Here is a 22418-nt window from a genome sequence, read left to right on the forward strand (position 1 = left end):
GAAGGATAGTCTTATACCTATCTCTATCTAATATAAAGGATACTCTTATACCTATCCCTATCTTATATGAAGGATAGCCTTATACCTATTTCTCTCTTATATGAAGGATAGCCTTATACCTATCTCTATCTTATATGAAGGATAGTCTTATACCTATCCCTATCTTATATGAAGGATAGCCTTATACCTATTTCTCTCTTATATGAAGGATAGCCTTATACCTATCTCTATCTTATATGAAGGATAGCCTTATGCTTATCCCATGCATGCTTAAACCCCTTCACTGTATTTGCAGCGACCACTTCTGCAGGAAGGCTATTCCATGCATCCACTACTCTCTCAGTAAATTAATACTTCCTGATATTACTTTTAAACCTTTGCCCTTCTAATTTAAAACTGTGTCCTCTTGCCTCCCCCTTTTTGTTTTTTATATGTCTACTCCAATGGTGAGTGTGTCTTACCTACACCTCACTTGCATATTTATTGTACATTCCCTATACTGACCACCTCATATCTTGTATTTCCTAAAATATATATATTGCCAGCCACATTCCATATACTATGTATTTTATAATAAGTGTGTTTTATAAATATTTTCAGTAAAGTGAGATTTTATGATTCAGTTTGGTGTAACATATTTTCGGTTATTATTATAGTAGGTGTTGTTATACCTATGGTATGTTTCCAGGTTTTTGGATAGTAATATTATAGGTTATATTATGCTACAGGGCCTATAAAGTTGGTGTAGTTCATAATATAGAGTCTGTACCTGTGTGTGATGGTTTTCTCACAATTCTTCTGTGATTTTGCCTCAATATTAATTTTTAACAGCATACAAAATTACTCATGTCTCGGGATTTCCCTGGCTGCAGTGCGTCGAGACCTGACATCACTAGTCAGGTGATCAGAGGGAGTCTGTCCTGCTTCAATGGGTGGAGCAACAGCTGGGTGTGAAAGAGTTATTTTTGCAACAGCTGTAGGCAACCTGCATTGAAGGGATCACTAGTGTGTTTCAATGGGCTGAGTGGCTGATGTGTGGGAGGGAAGAAAGTGACCTCATACTTACAAACTATGGAACTATGGGATGTGTAGTTTAGAGAACAAAATTCAACAGGAAATACCCAGTTCTGGCAGGTACATAATACTAAAATCACCTTATGGTGGATAACCCCTTTAAGGTGGCTGTCATTATAGTTAGGGCCGTCTTTACAATGTCACAGTGGGCCTTTTGTGGAGGTTGCCTTTGGGGTATGTATACATTAGGTTTTTTTAATGCTGGTTGTTCCTATAGCTTCTGTTGGCTTCTCATACTTTTGGATTTTAAATACCTATCAAATACAGAAATTAGAGTGCCACGTGATCCCCCACAAGGATGTTCAATTTGCGTGTGAATATGGCAGCGAGTGTCCTACAGCACCACCACAGGGGAAACGAAGCATTACAGTGTTACGCAATGGGCTGTTCAAGTTATAAAGGGACTTAGACACTACCCCTGTGGTAAGACAACTTTTATTTATAACCCAGACCTGCCTGAAATCCTAAAAAATTCCATGCCTGTGTCAGTACATACACATTCATTGCAAAGGAGTCCTCAGAAAATTGTCAATTAATATACAAGATATTTAAGAGGTGTCCAGTGATCTCCGACCTGTGGTTCTCCAGATGTTGTGAGACTATAACTCCCAGAATTCCCAGACATCTGTGGATTCACAATTAGTGACCATTACACAATTCACCCTGATCTTTTTGATTTAAAGATGTTTTCCAAAAGCCATACAACTTTCTAAAATACATTTCATACACTGGTCATATGTAAACCAAGGCCCTGTCGGGGACGCCTTTCAATAAATCTGAAGCTGCCCATGCGCTCCGAGCAGGGGTAGATTTCAACTACAATTTATGCCTGTTAGCATGCGGAATTTGCAATAAATGTGGCATTTGGGACGCAACGTCTCCTTTGCGTGAAGCATCACCCACTTGGCAAGCGCAGTGCAGAACAACAAAAAGTCACACTTTTGTAGGCAAAACGCTTAATTTGTGACTTTGTCCTGCTATGCGCCAGGTATACAGTTTGATAAATTGCCCCTTTGTGTTTCACATCATTGGTGTTGTCCAGGAAAATAAGATATATGTGTGCAGATTCGGGCTGGGCTAAAAAATAGAGAAAGAAAAGCTGTACACACCTCCCACTGTCTCTATGGTGCCCATTCCTATTGTACCTTTACGGTAAGGTTACACAAAGCAGCATTTTTGATGCGTTACTGACCGTCCCTAGAGTGTGCTTCAGTGTGTCACAGACATCGCGGCCACTTGACCTAACAGAGGGAGGGACCACAATGTCTGTGAGTACACTGCGCATGCATGCATACGATTTGCAGCTCGCTCTGTGTCTGCTCGTACCGGCGTATTGCTGCTGCGAGCAGACAAAGCAGGACACACAGACAAAGTAGGAGGCACACTCTGAGCGGTCAGTTTCGCATCAGCAACGTCAAATTCGCTGCGGATGTGCTACGTGTGACCTTACCCTTAAAGGGGTATTCCAGGAAAGAAAAATCAACAGTCCCACAATACCCCTTTAAGTTTACCTTCCTCCTTAAGTTTGAGATGTAGCCTCTGTACATGGATGATAATCATGTCATTAGGTAACAGACATGCTGTCTGACTGGAATGTGTTAATACATGAGCATCCAACATACATACAAAACACATTCAAGTCATGCAGAATGACTACAATAAATGTGTGAGAGTACAGAGAGGTGTGCGCATTTTTGGAGTAGATAAATCATATAAATCACAGTCTGCTACTATATCCAATGATCTGCTTGCCTCCAGGCTCCTTCTATTAAGCAAATATCGGTGATGTCATCACTGACATCACAGAGGTCCCTAGCTATTGCCTGAATAAAGAAGCAGTGATTCGGCACACAAGCACATTTGCTGTTTTTTTGTGGGATCCAATTATTTCAGTTTCATGTCACAATACAGGTTGATCAGGTGGTCAGCGTAACAGAACAATCTTCAAAGCAAGACACATTACAGGAAGTGGGGGCGTGGCTTAGCATGTGCTATGTGCAGATGAAATAAGGACAGGGCTTGAGAAAGCCTGAGCTGTGTGCCTGCAATCTGTCTGCTGAAGATGAAAGGTAAATCAAGGCATCCCTCTCATCTTTCGCCACTGAAAAAGCTCAGGGAAGCTTGTCTCTTATGCAAAAACCAGTTTACCTACAGATGTTTATCTACAATGCTTCTCTTTCCTGCTGCCTTTAGCTTCTCAGCAACAGCTCAGTGTAACCCCTCATTGCTGTGAGGCTGCTGCTGTTTCTTTCATTTCTGGTCGCATAGCACCTTGCAAAGCCAGTGCATCAGTAACCCCTTTTTTCCTAAAATTCCTTCTATAGTAGTGTACTTTTTATATCAGCACCCAGCACAATACCAGACTGTTCAAATCAGTGCACTTTTATCAGCACCATTTCATTGTATAGCAAACATGAGTAAGTGCAGTCCTGTAATTGGCCAGAGAAATAAGAGAAAGGAAGTCCAGGTGTGTGTATAATACTGGCAGACAGACCAACTCTTGCTTCACCACCTGAAAAAGTAGAAAATAAGAAATCTGAGCATTATGAAGGGGGCTCCCAGGGGCTCAATGACAGCAGTGAAGGCACTAAAATCACATTGCCACCACTCTGTAGGGTAAATCCAACAAAACAACAGATACACTTCAACATTTTCAATATGCCTGCTATCTGTCAATGACTAGGAACATTTGCTACTATCCAGAGGCTGATAAATCATACCTAAAACTTCTTACAGGTGAGATATTACTACAGCTGTATTCAGGCTAAGGGAATCTCTCCAGGACGCTATATTTTATCTATTCCAATGCATATTAGCAGACCTGTTAATAGTCCATCCTGAACAAACATGGACAGTTGACTTTAAAGAGTGACACATGTCAATCAAACTCAGCCTTTCACAGACCTAGCTGTTTGGGTAAAAAAAAAGGCAAAATACCACCAGCCTCTCCCCCATGGCATTTTGAGACAATTTGAACAAGATTACTCCTAACCCCACTTTTTTTTATCAATACCAGTGGTCATTACATAGATGTCTTATCCTTTATATTCTGTATTTGTTTTGCCGTAGCTACCTCTTTCATTAGATCATTTCAACATTCATCTACTCTTACTGTAGAGAATCCTTTCCATTATTGCCGATGGAAGAGATTTGTATGTAATTACAGTAAGGAGCTGGCCTTATTCAGGCTTATGTCTGATGGAACTTACACCAAGCTCGGGGATTCATCTACATAAAGACGTTTTCAGCTGGGACCTCCATGGAATCATCCCTTTTTGACTGGTAGATTAATAACTTATTGCGACATGCAGATGTAGCAGACTGCAACGTGAGTCATGTAAGGCCGGGTTCATGCAAGGACATCACTGAATACAGCTGAGGAGCACGTCAACTATTGCATTACTGTAAGCGCATGCATTTTTGGGACAGTGAGATTGCTGTTTGTTTTATATTCGACAACCCAAGTCGTCCCATAAAATATATAGATACAATACATAAATACAGTGGCCCCTCAAGTTACAATATTAATTGGTTCCAGGACGACCACTGTATGTTGAAACGATTGTATGTTGAGACCAGAACTCTATGGAAACCTGGTAATTGGTTCTAAAGGCACCAAAATGTCATCCAAAAATAGGAAAAAAGTGAGAATTAAAGAAAAATAAGTAGATAACTAATACAGATAAAGCAAATCCTTATATATAAAAGTAAGAAAGATCTGCTGGGAGCTATAATCACTGTCTATGTCAGTGTTTCCCAAGCAGGGAGCCTCCAGCTGTTGCAAAGCTACAACTCCCAGCATGCCCGGACAGCCAAAGGCTGTCCGGGCATGCTGGGAGTTGTAGTTTTGCAACAGCTGGGGGCACCCTGCTTGGGAAACACTGGTCTATGTAGAGGACAGGAGCTTCTTCAGGGTCCTGTACAGTACACAGTGTCCTAAAAAAGTAAAGGTGTTGCCCTCACCTGGTGTCTAAAGGAGCAGCTAACCCTGGTAAAGGTAAAGTGTACAGAACATGTAATATCTCCCTGTACTGTAGGGGGCGCTACCAGACACCAGTCAGTGCATTTACTTCAGTAATACAGGGGTTTTACCAGCAAATGCCCATTCTGATTGGTCAGTTCTTACGGTCATTGACACGTTTCACAGATCTGGACTGTCTGTACATTGTATGTTGAGTCTGGTTTCAACTTCCGATGGTCCAGAAAAGACCATTGTATGTTGAAACTATTGTATGTTGAGGCCATTGTAAGTTTAGGGATCACTGTACTCATGTACTAAGGGGGGACTCTAACATAAATCTACTAAATAATCTAAAACAGCCTAATAAAAAGAAACCTAAGAAAACTTTTTGTAGACTACAAAAAAAATCAGAGCCATGTGACAAGAGACATCAAGGAATCAGTAATGGGCACTTATTCAAGCAAACTGCAGACTGATGGGTTTTCAGACCCTGCTATGATTGTCCAGAACACACAGTAAGATCAGATCATCACCCTCTGGGTCTGATTCTCATTAACATCACAAGCATATGCACCATTCTATGTATCACAGCCACGTAAAACAGAACCTTGTCTGAGAGCACAAACCAGTCATTAACCAGAGCGACTGAAGACGTGCAAGTCACTGAGCGACTGAAGACGTGCAAGTCACTTATATAATACGACAGGCACAACTTATAGAAAGATTACGCCATGCATTGTCACTGAGATGAACAGACAGGGATTGACTTAGATCTTTATATGTTGTGCATGTGGTGTTGGCTATAATTCAGCATTTTTCTGACCTTAGAAAGTGTTGGATAATTGAATCCAAAATAAAACTTAAAGGGGTATTCCAGGAAAAAACTTTTTTTTATATATCAACTGGCTCCAGAAAGTTAAACAGATTTGTAAATTATTTCTCTTAAAAAATCTTAATCCTTTCAGTACTTATGAGCTTCTGAAGTTAAGGTTGTTCTTTTCTGTCTAAATCCTCTCTGATGACACCTGTCTCGGGAAACGCCCAGTTTAGAAGAGGTTTGCTATGGGGATTTGCTTCTAAACTGGGCGTTTCCCGAGACACGTGTCATCAGAGATCACTTAGACAGAAAAGAACAACCTTAACTTCAGAAGCTCATAAGTACTGAAAGGATTAAGATTTTTTAATAGAAGTAATTTACAAATCTGTTTAACTTTCTGGAGCCAGTTGATATATAAAAAAAAGTTTTTTTTCCTGGAATACCCCTTTAAACTCAGGTAAAATGTCTTATTATACAAAAACAAATCTAGCAATTCCACTTCATACAACTAGTAATATTAGAAATATTGTACGCACATAGGCAGGCATAATGGAATTGGGTTGTTTAGATAAGACGGAGGCTCTTTTATGTAATTTATTTGAGGAGTAAATTTCAACTGCTTTAACTGCAGAGAACACTTTCCTATATTTTTATCTGCACTTTTCTTTATCTGTCTTTAGCATATTCACATTGGGGGAGATTTATCAAAACCTGTGCAGAGGAAGAGTGGTGCAGTTGCCCATAGCAACCAATCAGATTGCTTCTTTCATTTTCCACAGGCCTCTAAAGAGGCCTGTGGAAAATGAAAGAAGCGATCTGATTGATTGCTATGGGCAACTGCACAACTCTTCCTCTGCACAAGTTTTGATAAATCTCCCCCCTTGTCCTTATCATCTGCTCTTACTAGTGGTTCATAGCCTTGAGAAAACTCTGATGTAATGTATTTGTCTTTAGAAGTTTTACTGCTCTAACTGTGAATAACCCTTTTGTATATCTATCTCTATGGGATATTCACATTGTCTGCATGCTTTTTCTTTTTCTATTGGATCTTAGCTTTGAGGAAACATTGATGTAGTTTATTTGAGTTTAGAAGTTTGACAACTTTAACTGTAAAGAAGCCTTTCCGTATATATCTGTAGGAGATATTGGCCTTGTATTGTCCTCATGCTATTTTTTTTTACTTACAGATTACAGCCTAGAGAAATCTTTACCCCCTTGCACATTAGACTTGTATTAGCCAAATCCACCAATATCAGTGGGACCAGCCGGCAATGTGTATAGGGGGAGGCTCTCAGTTATCTCTTTTCCAGAGTAATAAGTCGCCATAGCTGTCTGGCAGCTGCATACCCTCCCCCCTCCATTCAGAGCACATGAATGCTTAGCAAAGCCAAGAGTTCATATGTATGGAGGGATTAAGAGAGAGAGCCGACAGCTTTCGTATTTGTATGGCCAGCTTTAGAAGATCCACTGCTGTAAATGTTGAGAACCCCTTTCTATATCTATCTCTAGAAGGTTTTCACATTGTCCTCCTGCTTTGCTTTTTCTAACAGATCTTGGATTCGAAAAGAAAAGAACTTCTTGTGGAGAATACAGCAGCTGATAAGTACTGGAAGGATTAAGATTATTTAATAGAAGTAATTTACAAATCTGTTTAATTTCTGGCACCAGTTGATTTAAAATAAATTGTTTTCCACTGGAGTACCCCTTTAACTGCTCTCACTATAGATAACCATTTGGCACGAGCGGTGTAAATCCCCAAAAGTCACTTTTTTTTTTTGCTTAAAAAAAACACTATTTTTGTGCAAAATCTGGAGTTTGATGGTTAAAAAAATGACCCCCTACAAAATGGTTAACATTGGTAGAAGGTTCTGCCCTTCTATGGATAAATATAACACATTCAATTGATATTACATTAATTCAATGCAGATATGATCGCCATATGATTGACATCATGGTCCACCTCATATTTCCCCCTTAGGCAGCGGCCACTAGAGGAAAAAGGTGGTATTACATGGCACCCAATACAAAAAATATCATAAATAAGTCCACCAGAGGGGGAGACACTTTTTGCAGCATATCCTTGCAGCAACTTGTCCTCCGCAAAACCTTCATACAACATTTTCTTTTATCTGACCTCCTTTTTCCCACCGAATTTTAAAGGGGTACTCCACTGGAAAACATTTATTTTTTTTAAACCAACTGGTGCCAGTTGTAAATAACTTCTATTTAAAAAGCTTAACGGGGTGCTCCACTGGAAAACATTTTCTTTTAAATCAACTGGTGCCAGAAATTTAAACAGATTTATAAATTACTTCTATTAAAAAAAATCTTAATCCTTCCAGTACTTATAAGCTGTTGTATGCTCCAGAGAAAGTATTTTTCTTTTTGAAATTTCTTTCAATCTGACCACAGTGCTCTCTGCTGACACCTCTGTCCATGTTAGGAACTGCCCAGAGCAGGAGAGGTTTGCTATGGGGATTTGCTCCTACTGTGGACAGTTCCTAAAATGGACAGTGGTGTCAACAGAGAGCACTGTGGTCAGACTGAAAGGAAATTCAAAAGAAAAGCACTTCCTGTGGAGCATACAGCAGCTGATAAGTACTGGAAATATTAAGATTTTTAAATAGAAGTAATTTATATATGTGTTTAACTTTCTGGAACCAGTTGATTTAAAAAAAATATATATATTTTCCAGTGGAGTACCCCTTTAAGTATTGTAATATTGAATGTAGTCTGTATCACACTAAAGAGAAAAGAAGTAAGATATTGTTGTTCCTAGAATTTCCTTTCTATCTGACCACAGTGCTCTCTGCTGACACCTCTGTTCATTTTAGGAACTGTCCAGAGTTTAGGAACTGTATCGCACTAAAGAGAAAAATTGAAAGATAAAGAAATTGCTGTCTGTAGGATGACGTAGAGATGTCTCCAACTCCCGTTTAAAACTTTTTTTTTTTTTAAATCATCTGGTGCCAGAAAGTTAAACAGATTTGTAAATCCCTTCTATTAAAAAATTCTTAATCCTTCCAGTACTTTTTAGGGGCTGTATACTAAAGAGAAATTAAAAAAAGAAATGCATTTCCTCTGATATCACGACCACAGTGCTCTCTGCTGACCTCTGCTGTCCATTTTAGGAACTGTCCAGAGCAGCATATGTTTGCTATGGGGATTTTCTCCTGTTCTGGACAGTTCCTAAAATGGACAGCAGAGGTCAGCAGAGAGCACTGTGGTCAGGACATCAGAGGAAATGCATTTCTTTTTTGGATTTCTCTTTAGAATACAGCCCCTAAAAAGTACTGGAAGGATTAAGATTTTTTTAAGAGAAGTGATTTACAAATCTGTTTAACTTTCTGGCCCCAGTTGATTTAAAAATAAAAAGAAAAGATTTCCATGGGAGTACCCCTTTAAGCTGTTGTGAGACTACATCTCCCAGCGTGCCCTGGCAGCCGCGGGCTGCCAGGGCATGCTGGGAGTTGTAGTCTCACAACAGCATTAGAGCCACAGGTTGCAGACCAGTTATCCGTAAAGAACAAAAAGCTTGCTACCCCTCCCTTAGCCCCACACAGAACGCTTCCTGACCATATAAGCCCCCAGGATCCATTGTGTGTGTTTATTATACTGATTTAAACTGTGACTATAAACCACTTAATCCGCATGATGGCTTCCACGCAGCCCTGTTTTACCGCTCAGCTCATGTTCCATATTGGAGGAAACATCTCGGCGGGAGATCCTTAGTAACATTCATCTACGAAATTATTCCTAAAAGGCCTATTGTGGTGCCAGCAATAGAATAACCCCAAAAAAACATATATATTTTTTTCCCCATTATAAACAACGGCATTCCGACCCCCATTGCCTTTAATGGGGCGGATTAAAATTCCTAATTTCACACATTAACTCATCCCTAATTCTCACTGTGATAATCTACATTGTAACATAATAGCTTTCTTATTAATCCTAATACCCCGTACAGCTTCAGTATACAGCATAGAGGGAAATATGGTAAAGTAAATATATACGGTATACAGTAATAATGCTCCATCTGCGCATATGTCTATATCTACATAGACGAGCAATTTTCTTCGTTTTTTTAATTGTCGCCTTCCAAGAGCCACTTTTTCTTTCTTTTTTCCGTCAACATACCTATATGAAGGCTTGTTTTTTACAGGATGGGTTGTACTTTTTTAAAGGGGTACTCCGGTGAATTTTTTATTTTATTTTATTTATTTTATTTTTTTCAACTGGTGCCAGAAAGATAAAACGGATTTGTAAATTACTTCTATTTATAGTTGGTAAAAACACTAAAACAGATTAAACCTGAGGTCAGTTGAGTGATATAGTTCAGAAAAAGAAGCTTAAAGGGGTGTTCCGGGAAATAACTTTTTTTACTGGCTCCAGAAAGTTAAACTGATTTGTAAATTACTTCTATTAAAAAATATTAATCCTTTCAATAATTATCAGCTGTTGAAGTTGAGTTGTTCTTTTCTGTCTGGCAACAGTGCTCTCTGCTGACATCTCTGCTTGTCTCGGGAACTGCACAGAGTAGAAGAGGTTTGCTTTGGGGATTTGCTTCTAAACTGGGCGGTTCCCGAGACACGTGTCATCAGAGAGCACTTAGACAGAAAAGAACAACTGAACTTCAGCAAGAATTAAGATTTTTTTTAATAGAAGTAATTTACAAATCTGTTTAACTTTCTGGAGCCAGTTGATATATAAAAAAAAGTTTTTTTTTCCTGGATAACCCCTTTAAATCTGTTCTACATTTAACCTCTATCAGCCATACCATTAAAGGGGTACTCTGGTAGAAAAAAAAAAAATTATCAACTGGTGCCAGAAAGTTGAACAGATTTGCAAATTACTTCTATATAAAAATGTTAACCCATCCAGTACTTATCAGCTGCTGTATACTACAGAGGAAGTTCTTTTCTTTTTGAATTTCTTTTCTGTCTCACCACAGTGCTCTCTGGGGACACCTCTGTCCATTTTAGGAACTGTCCAGAGCAGGATAGGGGATTTGCTCCTGCTCTGGACAGTTCCTGACTTGGACAGAGGTGTCAGCAGAGAGCACTGTGGTCAGACAGAAAATAAATTTAAAAAGACAAGAACTTCCTGTGGAGCATATAGCAGCTGATAAGTACTGGAAGGGTTAAGATTTTAAAATAGAAGTAATTTACAAATCTGTTTAACCTTCTGGCACCAGTTGATTTTAAAAGTTTTTTTTTTTTGTTTTGTTTTTACCGGATTAACCCTTTAATGTTATGACTGATCGAGGTGCCATTTAGGAGCGCATACAACTTTTTTATCAGTTTTTTTTCCAAAGAGGTTTTAACATATGAGGGATTATTGTTTTGCAGGCTGAGTTGTACTTTTTTTTTATTGGCCCCATATTGGGGTACTTTTTTAGACTGCTTTCTTTTTTTTTTTCTTTTTTTTTTGGGGGAGGCATATTAACAAAATACAGCAATTCTGGGGTAGTTTTTTATTTTATTTACCATGTGGGGTAAATAATAGATAGATTTTTTTTAGTTCAGGACATGACAATACCAAATATGTTTATTTTTTATTTTTTTTTAAGTTTTATATAGAAAATTATTTTGTAAAGCAAAAATTGAGTTTTTTTTATTTTGTTAATTTTTTTTCTAAGAATAATTTTTTTTAATATTTAGAAAATTATATTTTGCAAAACTTTACTTTCTACTTTTTATAAGTCTTTGTAAGTCTTTGGGACTATGACATGCAATCTCCTGATCACTCATATAATACATTGGACTACTACGGTAGTATATCAGCTTCATATCTGGCCCTGCCGGAGGCGCAGTTGTACATGAATGGCATACCTAGGGACCTTTATTTGGCCCCTGCTGCCATGGAAACCCATTTGCTTTCCAGAAATTGTTTCACCCAGGCGTCGAGGGGGGTGACAAATGCACAGAAACCACTTAGATGCCACAATCACAATTTGACCTTGGCATCGAAGTGGTTAAACTACAAGGATACAATGTTTCTTTGCTTCTGAGCTCTGCTGTCATGCAATAGCCGAGCTCACTCAATATTCAATACTTCTGCCCCGCTGACTAATGACACATTGTGAACATTAAGGGGTTAATCACTAAATAATGGCACAATACTATAGAATGGTAGTTCTAAAAAATTCTGTATACCTGTGTAATGTGTATAATGATATTTTTTTCGCAGATTTGATGCGCAGGATTTCAAGCTGTGCTCAGTCATTTAGTTTACAATGAAATCTGCAGCAGAAAATCCTGTGCAGAAAATCTGCGCAGAATTACGTACGTGTGAATAGACCCTTAGGGAATATTTACCCGCAATGAGTTCTCTATTAAATATAATTGGGAGAATCTGCAACAAATGCGCAGCATGAGAACATATTCTTATTTTTGTGGTGACATCATATGACTCTCATTTTATGACGCTTTCTGTTGTGTTTTTTTGCAGATTTGCAAATTTTCCATCAAGTCTTCTTAAACCCCATCATGGCTGGAACATTTCCCTATTGCCTTATACTTCAATGGTGCCGTAACTTTACACCACATTCAGGTTTGTCTATGTGCCATATAGTTTACAACTAATACAATCTGCATTATTTTGACCAATAAGAAACCAGATTCAAAGAAAAATGGTGAAGTATATGTGTCCCCGTGAATGTGTAGCAGATCGGAGTTTCACACATATAGTACAGCTCATCTCATGCATTTAAAGAGAATTGGAGAAGAACTTCCTCTGTGATCCTAAATGCACACACAAGGCAGCTCCGAAGAGGTAGGTGACCCAACAGATCTGATACATCTGTTCTGCTTTATAAATTATTACTAATAGAGAACCATGGTAAAAAAACATATTAATCAAAAAGTCTAAATATTTTGTGTCATTTGCTCTACTGATCCCTATTCATATACTGTATAGTACTAACCGGATGTATATAATATTATAACATTAAGTGTATATGGATGTAGTGGGGTATAGTGGAATAAATCATCTGACAAACATTGTTTAATACCAACATCATTTAAACCTATCTATATAGATAGATATGAGATAGATAGATATGAGATAGATAGATATGAGATAGATAGATATGAGATAGATAGATATGAGATAGATAGATATCAGATAGAGAGATATGAGATAGATAGATAGATATGAGATAGATATGAGATAGATAGATATGAGATAGATAGATAGATATGAGATAGATATGAGATAAATAGATATGAGATAGATAGATAGATAGATATGTGATAGATAGATAGATATGAGATAGATAGATATGAGATAGATAGATATGAGATAGATAGATATGAGATAGAGAGATATGAGAGATAGATATGAGATAGATAGATAGATATCAGATAGAGAGATATGAGATAGATAGATAGATATGAGATAGATAGGTATGAGATAGATATGAGATAGATAGATATGAGATAGATAGATAGATAGATATGAGATAGATATGAGATAAATAGATATGAGATAGATAGATATGAGATAGATAGATATGAGATAGAGAGATATGAGAGATAGATAGATAGATATGAGATAGATAGATAGATAGATAGATAGATATGAGATAGAGAGATATGAGATAGATAGATAGATATGAGATAGATACATAGATAGTTAGAAAGATAGGTACATAGATAGTTAGAAAGATAGGTACATAGATAGTTAGAAAGATAGGTACATTGATAGTTAGAAAGATAGGTACATAGATGGATAGGGAGAGCTAGATAGATAACAGGTAGATATTAGATGGATAGATAGATAGGTAATGGATTAATCAACATAGATATAGATAGATAGATAATGGATACATTGAGATAGATAGATAGATGTTAGAAACAGTAATATATTATATAATAATATTATTTGTAATATTTATTTATATAGCACCAACAGATTCCGCAGCACTTTATAAATAACTTTAGCACAATCCATGAAAAAATGTAAAAGAAGAAAAAAAACATAAAAAAAATCAAAACCTTGAGTTTCTAATAATGCGTCTACTTCCCCATCATCACAGAGCTCTACCTGCCTCATCCAGCCTGTCAGCTCCTCTGAGTCTCAGGGCACAGGACACATTATCAGTCGCCTCTGGTCAATCAGACCTCAGCCAGGCTCATCAACCAACAACCACATGGCCACTGGGCAGCAACAACAATCACTTGTATTATTCCCATCCCTATGTGCAGATCAGTGCAATTTAGACCAAGGATCTCATGGCCGTCATAAGGAGCAGCCAATTACTGTATCGGGTGGAAGGAAAGAGCTCCGGGCTCCCATAAACTTCTGTACAGTGCAGCACCCAACCTGCTCTACTCTCAAGGTCAGGAGGTGTCATGGGGGTGTTATTATAATCAGAAGCAGAAGAAAGACAACAATCACTATACAATAATTCAAAAATAACTACAGGTTAAACTGTAATAATAAATGCATATTAATTTATACATCTATAAATGTAAGTATTTTAATAACAGGTATAGGGATCAATAGATAGATATTTGATAGATAGATTAGATCAGTGTTTCCAAACCAGGGTGCCTCCAGCTGTTGCAAAACTACAACTCCCAGCATACCCGGACAGCCATTGGCTGTCCGGGAATGCTGGGAGTTGTAGTTTTTCAACAGCTGGAGGCACTATGGTAGGGAAACAATGGATTAGATAGATAGATATATAGATATGAGAGATAGATAGATATGAGATAGAAAGATAGATAGATATGAGATAGATATGAGAGATAGATAGATAGATAGATAGATAGATAGATAGATATGAGATAGATAGATAATTATATATATAGATATGGGATAGATAGATAGATAGATAGATATGAGATAGATAGATATGAGATAGATAGATATGACATAGATAGATATGAGATAGATAGATAGATATGTGATAGATAGATAGATATGAGATAGATAGATATGTGATAGATAGATATGAGATAGATAGATATGTGATAGATAGATATGAGATAGATAGATATAAGAGAGATAGATATGAGTTAGATAGAGAGATAGATAGATAGATAGATAGATAGATATGTGATAGATAGATATGAGATAGACAGATAGATATGAGATAGATATGGGATAGATAGATATGGGATAGATAGATAGATAGATAGATATGGGATAGATAGATAGATAATCAGATAGATATGAGGGATAGATATTAGATAGATATATAAATATATAGATATTAGATAGATAAATAGATATACATATTAGATAGATATTGGATGAATAGATAGATAAGAAATAGATACATCTTAAATATTGTGATATTAGATAAATAAATAAATTAATAGATAATAGACGATACATAGCTAGATAGATAATAGCTAGATATTGGAAATATCGATAGATGGGTATGAATAGATATATATTAGTTATTTTGATACTAGATGAATAGATAGATAGATACTAAATATATTTAGATTTTAATTATATAGGTATATTGAGTTAGAAAGAAAGAAAACAAAATTAAAGAAAAAGTGGTATTAGAACGATAAAATCTGTATATACAGGCCCCAAAAAATATTTGCTGAATTGGTTTCCACTATGTTAGGCAAATCTCCAGACAACAATCACAAGTACCTACTGGGAAGAGAATAGTTGCTAACAAGAACACTACGAATCACACACCCACTGAGCCCCCGGTCTGATCCAGGGTAAGTATCACCTTTTGGCGGCTGAAGTTCTGGAGTTGGACCCGCCGTGCTCTCCACACACATATGGGTCTTCCTCACCCACAGCTGGCAGTCGCTCCAAATGACTGTGCCACTCTGAAGCAGTAATGAATAAATAAGTTCTGGGAGCTATGAAAAACCAACAGGATGGTTCATCTTGGTGACACTTGTACTAACCATTAATGTCATGTTTGAACTTAATTCTACAGAATGGTTGGGGGATGGGTGGGAGAGGGGGGGGGGGAAAGAGAGAGACAAAAAGGGAGGTAGTAGGGGAATGCATGCGGAAGGGAGGGCAGAGGAAAGAGTAATAAAGGGATAGAAGATGAGGAAGGAATACAGCAGTCCGCAGATATCAGCCATGGTCTGTTGGGTGAAGAGAGAGCCACTAAGGTTTCTGGCAGGGGTTGTCAACTCTCGTCAGGGTCCAAACCAGGCTGCAAATACATAATCACTAAATGCGGTCTTGTATTTGACACGCAGCAGTATTGGGCAAAATGCCTCTGCCAGCCAACGGTGTTAGGCACACAGAATGGAGACATACCTGCTCTGTGACAGCAGTTTACCATGTTGGACCATCAATGTCTCTGTTATGTTATCTATCCCATTCACTTCCATTGCCTGCTGCGGAATCCAGAAAAAACAAAAAGTTTCCATTTTACATTTTGGGACTTTTTAGATATCTGTTATTCTTCATCTTATCAAAATGTTTCCATTAAAATCTAGACAAAATGGAAAATTCTGACTTGGACAGGTTGGGTTCAATATCTCAACACCTTTCCATAACCACACTTACCCGAGGTCTCATGACTCTCATGATTTTAGGGATTCTCCCTGTCTGCATTTTCTAATTTAGTGGTCTCCAGGACTGGTGAACCTTCATCACGACTAGAAAGCCTGAAGTCGTAGACACCATTCTAATTCTTGGCATCGCCATCTCATATCAACCTTTTTTTCCACATTAGGCAATGTTTCAGGACTCAAAGGGGTACTCCGGTGAAAACATTATTTTTTTAAATCAACTGATGCCATAATGTTAAATAGATTTGTAAATTACATCTATTTAAAAATCTTAATTCTTCCAGTACTTATCAGCTGCTGTATGCTCCAGATGAAGTTCTTTTCTTTTTGAATTTGTTTTTCCAGTCTGACCACAGTGCTCTCTGCTGACACCTCTGTCCATGTCAGGAACTGTCCAGAGCAGTAGAGGTTTTCTATGGGGACCTGGACAGTTCCTGACATGGATAGAGGTATCAGCAGAGAGCACTGTGGTCAGACAAAAAATAACTTCAAAAAGAGAAGAACTTCCTATGGAGCATACAGCAGCTGATAAGTACTGGAAGGATTAAGATTTTTTAATAGAAGTAATTTACAAATCTGTTTAACTTTCTGGCATCGGTTGATTTAAAAAAAATTTTTTTTTCCAGCGGAGTACCCCTTTAAAGTATTTTTTCAGGATTTGAAAAACATTTCTTCCAAAAACAGCACCACGTCTGTCCTCAGGTTGTGTGTGGTATTGCAGCTAGGTTCCATTGAAGTAAATAGAGCCAAGCTGTAATACCACACACAACCTGGGGACAGACGTGGAGCTGTTTTTGGAAGAAACTGGCTCTGTTTTTGTATTCCTAGATTCTCCTTTAATGTGTATATCTTTGAGGCCTGGGCGTGAGTGATCTATGCGCAATTTTGAAAAGATTTCTATTATTGTGGAAAAAAAATTAGCTGGTATTCTTAAATATTGTATAGGATTACATCGACAAAAATAAATTCGTAGTGACTTGAAAGTTAGAGAATTATTTTTTAAATTTTTAGCAATTTTTTTTATTTATTTATTTTTGTCTTAAACGACAAAATGTTTCGGTGACCTATACGTGTCCGGCTGAGTCTTGACCCAGATTTATTAATTAGCTTTACAACTCTACTTCCCCCTGAATAAGCATTTGCAATAATAAGGGGCGCCCATGATTTTTTGACATCTGCTGCTGTGACCCTGGAGAACAGCTGACCTGCATTAACTGTTTCACTGACTATGACACGTAATTGAGTTGGGGGAGGGGACTATTTTCATGTATTAGAGAATATTACTGTTTCATTTAAGGGTCTAAGGGTGTATTATTTTTATGGCTTTTTGACCCTTTATTTATTCATTTTCATTTTATTGTCATTGTTTCAAAACCGCACCTTTTAAAAAAAATTAAAAATCTGCCACGTTTTAACCACAATTTTGAAAATTAGTGCAATTATTGAAAATACACCTTTTACGTGACTGTAATATTTCCATGCCAGGAAATATGCTTCCCCCGGGCATACTCTGATATCCCCTCAGCATGGGCAGACACAACTGCAACAGTAATGCAATATAGCTATAACACCAATACAATGCCCATCTGGTATTGTACAAAGGTCCTACTTTACCTACTAAAGGTAAAAAAAAGAAAAACTGTGTTAGGCTGGGTTCACACCACGTTTTTCAAATACGGTTACCGAATATGGTTTTCTGCTAAAAAACATATGACAAAAACCGTATGCAACCGTATGACTCCAAATTAAAATGTATACAGTTTTTCCCCCATACGGTTCTATCCGTTTGCATCAGTTTTTGCTATTTTGTTGGAATGAGTTTTCCAGCAATTTAATAAAGTTACTATTGTTCTATTGAAATTCCAATCTGCGCATGTGTCAACTCCAAAAACGGATTAGAAAAACCGTGTGCAACCGTATTCTGAAATTCTGTGTACGGTTCTCATAGACAACAGTGTTAAAAGAACCGCATACGGTTCGCATACAGTTTTCCAACCGGAGGCAAAAACGTGGTCGACAGCTTTTTGCCTACGGTTGAAAAATCGGCAAAACCGTATCCGAGGCTAAATGGATGCAACCGTGCACAACATTTGGAATACGGTTTACAATGCATTCTCTATGCATACGGTTTCGGATACGGTCGTATACGTTTTTTTGCCTAAGGCTGGGTTCACACCACGTTTTTGCCATACTGTTTTCAATCCGTTTTTCTAAAGAAAACCGCATGGCAAAAAAACAGATGGAACAGTATGGAAAAAAGTAAACCGTATGCGTTTTTAAACAGTATACTGTTTTTAAAAGTGCATACAGTTCCGTCAGTTTTTATAGAAAGAAAACCCATACGTTTTTGAAAATGTCCATTTTTAATGGGAGGGGTCTTCGGTGGGGACTTTAGGATTCAAATGCGCATGTGCAAAGTAAAAACGTATACGTTTTTCCCGTATGGAACCGTATATATGTGCGTTTCCCATTGACGTCCATGTTAAAAGAAACGTATGCGGTTGCAGTGCGGTTTTTAAACCGGAGTCAAAACCGTGGTTGACCACGATTTTGTCACCGGTTTAAAAACCGTACTGCAAATTCTGCAAATTCTGGCCAAAGTATCTCGTGTAATATTCCATGATTACTAGTGCCCAGACAAGAGAATACTGTATATATAAAACTGGTGCAGTGACCATGAAAAAAAAAAATGAATTTTTTTTTAATTTTGTTTAAAAACATTTCCCAATAATAATTATTTGTTTTTCAATAATTGATAAAAGGGGTTATCGAGGAAAAAACTTTTTTTTATATATATCAACTGGCTCCAGAAAGTTAAACAGATTTGTAAATTACTTCCATTAAAAAATCTTAATCCTTTCAGTACTCATGAGCTGCTGAAGTTGAGTTGTTCTTTTCTGTCTAAGTGCTCTATGATGACACCTGTCTTGGGAACTGTCCAGAGTAGAAGCAAATCCCCATAGCAAACATCTTCTACTCTGTGCAGTTCCCGAGACAAGCAGAGATGTCAGCAGAGAGCACTGTTGTCAGACAGAAAAGAACAACTCAACTTCAGTAGCTGATAATTATTGGAAGGATTAAGATTTTTTTAATAGAAGTAGTTTACAAATCTGTTTAACTTTCTGGAGCCAGTAAGTTTTTTCCTGGAATGCCCTTTTAAATAACACCTTTCCCCCCCCAAAAAAAGAATAAAAAACAACCATTTCTGTGATTTCTACACTAGCAAAAAGCTGGTGTGAAATTTTTGATGTAAAATGGACTCTCACCCCTTTGAAAATATCATGTAAAACTTGAAATTTACATAGCCACACCCACTTTAGTGTAAACCTTGGATAATTCTCATGTAAAACACTTTGAATATCTGATGTATACTTTTTTGCACCAAAATTTTGGCGCAAAACGCGACATTTTTGATGTGAAGAGTTTTGAATATGACCCCCAGAGTTGACTGAAGAAAACTTCGTGGACTCAACTCCCCTAAAATAAAAGACACCCAACAGACCCCATTCAAGTCAATGGGTTCTGTGGTTACCTGGCATTGTCATTTGTGCTATGGACCCTAAACGGGACTAAGCTTAGTTGTGATGTGAACTTAGCCTTAGACTGGGGACTCAGGACCCTTGTTCTTGTAATCAGTGAGGGCCCCAGAGTAACCCTTAATGTATCACTTATCCTGTGGACAGGTGGTACATGGGGACAAACCCTATATCAGGATGCAGAAGTGATCATTGCCTCTGGGCTCAGCATCCAAGGGGCCCTGCAGCCTTATTGCCAACAGTCACATAAATATCACATAATGTCACATAGATGTAATACAGATGTTTTGTTTTTGTTTTTTTCCCATTTTAACAGGATTTATGTAAAACCCCTCTTCACTGCCAAGGTCCTCTGGTACCAGGTTCTAACTGTGATGAGACTATATGACAGTGTGTAAGGCTTTGTTCACACCTATAAAAATGGGAATCAGTTCTGCTGCCTTTTAAAAATGGCAAAAACATGGTGTGAAGGTTACTTAAAAAGTGACAGCCAATATAGCATCAGCGATTCACAGAAAAAGACCACGTTAGAAAGTCAGTGCACCATTTAATGTTATTAAGGGATCTCTCTCTCTCCCTATATATATATATACATACTAGCTGAGTACCCGGCGTTGCCCGGTTTTTCCTTCCTAATCCTTGTTGGGGAGGAAAATAAACAAAGGAGGAAGCTTTTGACTTCATATCCCAACCCCATAGCCCGACCTCCTATCCCACCCTCATATCTCGTCCTCACATCTCGTCCTCACATCTTGTCCTCCTATCCTGACCTCCTATCCCGACCTCCTATCCCGACCTCCTATCCCGACCTCCTATCCCGACCTCCTATCCCGATCTCCTATCCCGACCTCCTATCACGACCTCCTATCACGACCTCCTATCACGAGTAAGGTTGTGAGTAAGGGTTAAATCACCTATCCTCTGTTTGTTGCTGACATATAAGTAACATGTGTGCCAAGTTTCATGTTAATATCTTTAGCCGTTTGGACGTGATGCTGGAACATACACACTTACATACACACACGTTGAGTTTTATATATATATATATATATATATATATATATATATATATATATATATATATTGAATTCGGGTAGAAAACAGACATGGTGCACATCTACAATCTTGTATAATGATCTAATTGCTTCTCAGCATAATATCAAAATCTAACAGGTTGTTAGTATACATTTTTGATCAAAAAGTACAAGCCCACTCGCCACGTCAAGGCCACCTATTTAGGGACCCACTCTAAATAGGTGGCCTTGACGTGGCGAGTGGGCTTGTACTTTTTGATCAAAAATGTATACTAACAACCTGTTAGTTTTTGATATTATGCTGAGAAGCAATTAGATCATTATACAAGATTGTAGATGTGCACCATGTCTGTTTTCTACCCGAATTCATATATATATATATATATATATATATATATTTGTTTCAAAAATGGTGTAAGGGCATGTTGACAAAAAACTATCCTAAGGATAGGGGATACGTTTTTGATGGCGTGGGTTAGAGCGCTGGGGCCCCCAGCAATCTACTGTACGGAGCCCTGACACTCCCCTGGAGCAGCGGTCATGACCCCCGCCCGGTTGTATCTCTATGGGAGAGCCAAAGATAGCTGAATGGCTCCCCCATTGAGATATATAGAGGAACCGTGGTGGCTCCTGCTTTGGGCAGGGGCCGTAACTCACCACTCCAGAGGAGAGCTGGGGCTCAGTACAGGAGATTGCGGGGGGAGCCCATTTAAAAAAGAAACTTTTTACATAATGCCCAGACATGTCAAAAATTTTGATCGCATCAAGTCTCACTCCTAGGACCCACTGTGATCACAAGTTATAAGTTAGGGAAGTTTACTGCCTGGCTGTCACTCAAATCCAACCTTTTCACTATAAATTCTATGCAGCAAAATGGTCAGATCTGGCAGCCAGCCCAGGAAATTAAGAATGATGCCGTGCACTTCCCCGGCTTATAACTCGCGATCACAGGGGGTCGTAGGAGTGAGACCCAATGCGATCAACACTTTTAACATGTCTGGGCAACATGTCAAAAGTGTTTTTTTTTTATTATAGTAACAGGCTATAAGTACATATATATCAAAATCAGGCATGATCAGTCCTATAGTGTTAAAGTGCAGACAATAGTGCTAGAAAAACACCTATATGGTGTGATATCAACTTAACCCACTATGTTATGGACTGAGATGATAAAGTCATCAGTGTGATACTCCTGATAATTCATATTTATATATCATGGGGATATAATGATGGTAGTATCACACACAGAAACATACTCCTCCTGCATCAAAAACCACCATGTTAAATATCATATGATATACCAATATCCTTTAACAGTGAAGCAGCATAGATGCACAGAACAATATATATAAAGTACCATATAATGATGCAATTGTACCGAAAGCTAAAAAAAAAAATGTTCAACAGTATATAAGCCATACTGGCCAAGAAAAACCTGCGCAAGATACAAGGTTCACAAGTTGGCTTCTTTTTAATATTTGT

General features: G+C 37.9%; 2 protein-coding genes across 7 annotated transcripts in view; one reads left to right on the forward strand and one right to left on the reverse strand.

Moving 5' to 3' along the window:
- The window catches only part of LOC130293474 (paired box protein Pax-6-like), a 72080-nt gene that overhangs the window by 47173 nt on the left and 2489 nt on the right, over positions 1-22418 (reverse strand). Inside the window, exon 1 of one of the 3 annotated variants that reach the window (XM_056542199.1) lies at positions 2697-2823. The exons of 1 other annotated variant lie outside the window; for it this stretch is intronic. The gene's annotated coding sequence lies outside the window, so the exon portion shown is untranslated. Of the gene's footprint in view, positions 1-2585; positions 2824-22418 lie in introns of those variants that run through there. One more of the 3 variants, XM_056542197.1, reaches the window with a different exon arrangement.
- LOC130293472 (reticulocalbin-1-like) overlaps positions 12312-22418 on the forward strand; it is a 100846-nt gene continuing 90739 nt past the window's right edge. Inside the window, exons 1-3 of one of the 4 annotated variants that reach the window (XM_056542189.1) lie at positions 12312-12407; positions 13894-14196; positions 15445-15547. The gene's annotated coding sequence lies outside the window, so the exon portion shown is untranslated. Of the gene's footprint in view, positions 12408-12470; positions 12630-13893; positions 14197-15444; positions 15548-22418 lie in introns of those variants that run through there. The other 3 variants (XM_056542191.1, XM_056542190.1, XM_056542193.1) reach the window with 3 other exon arrangements.

Source organism: Hyla sarda, chromosome 10 (assembly GCF_029499605.1).
Source record: "Hyla sarda isolate aHylSar1 chromosome 10, aHylSar1.hap1, whole genome shotgun sequence".
NCBI lineage: Eukaryota > Metazoa > Chordata > Amphibia > Anura > Hylidae > Hyla > Hyla sarda.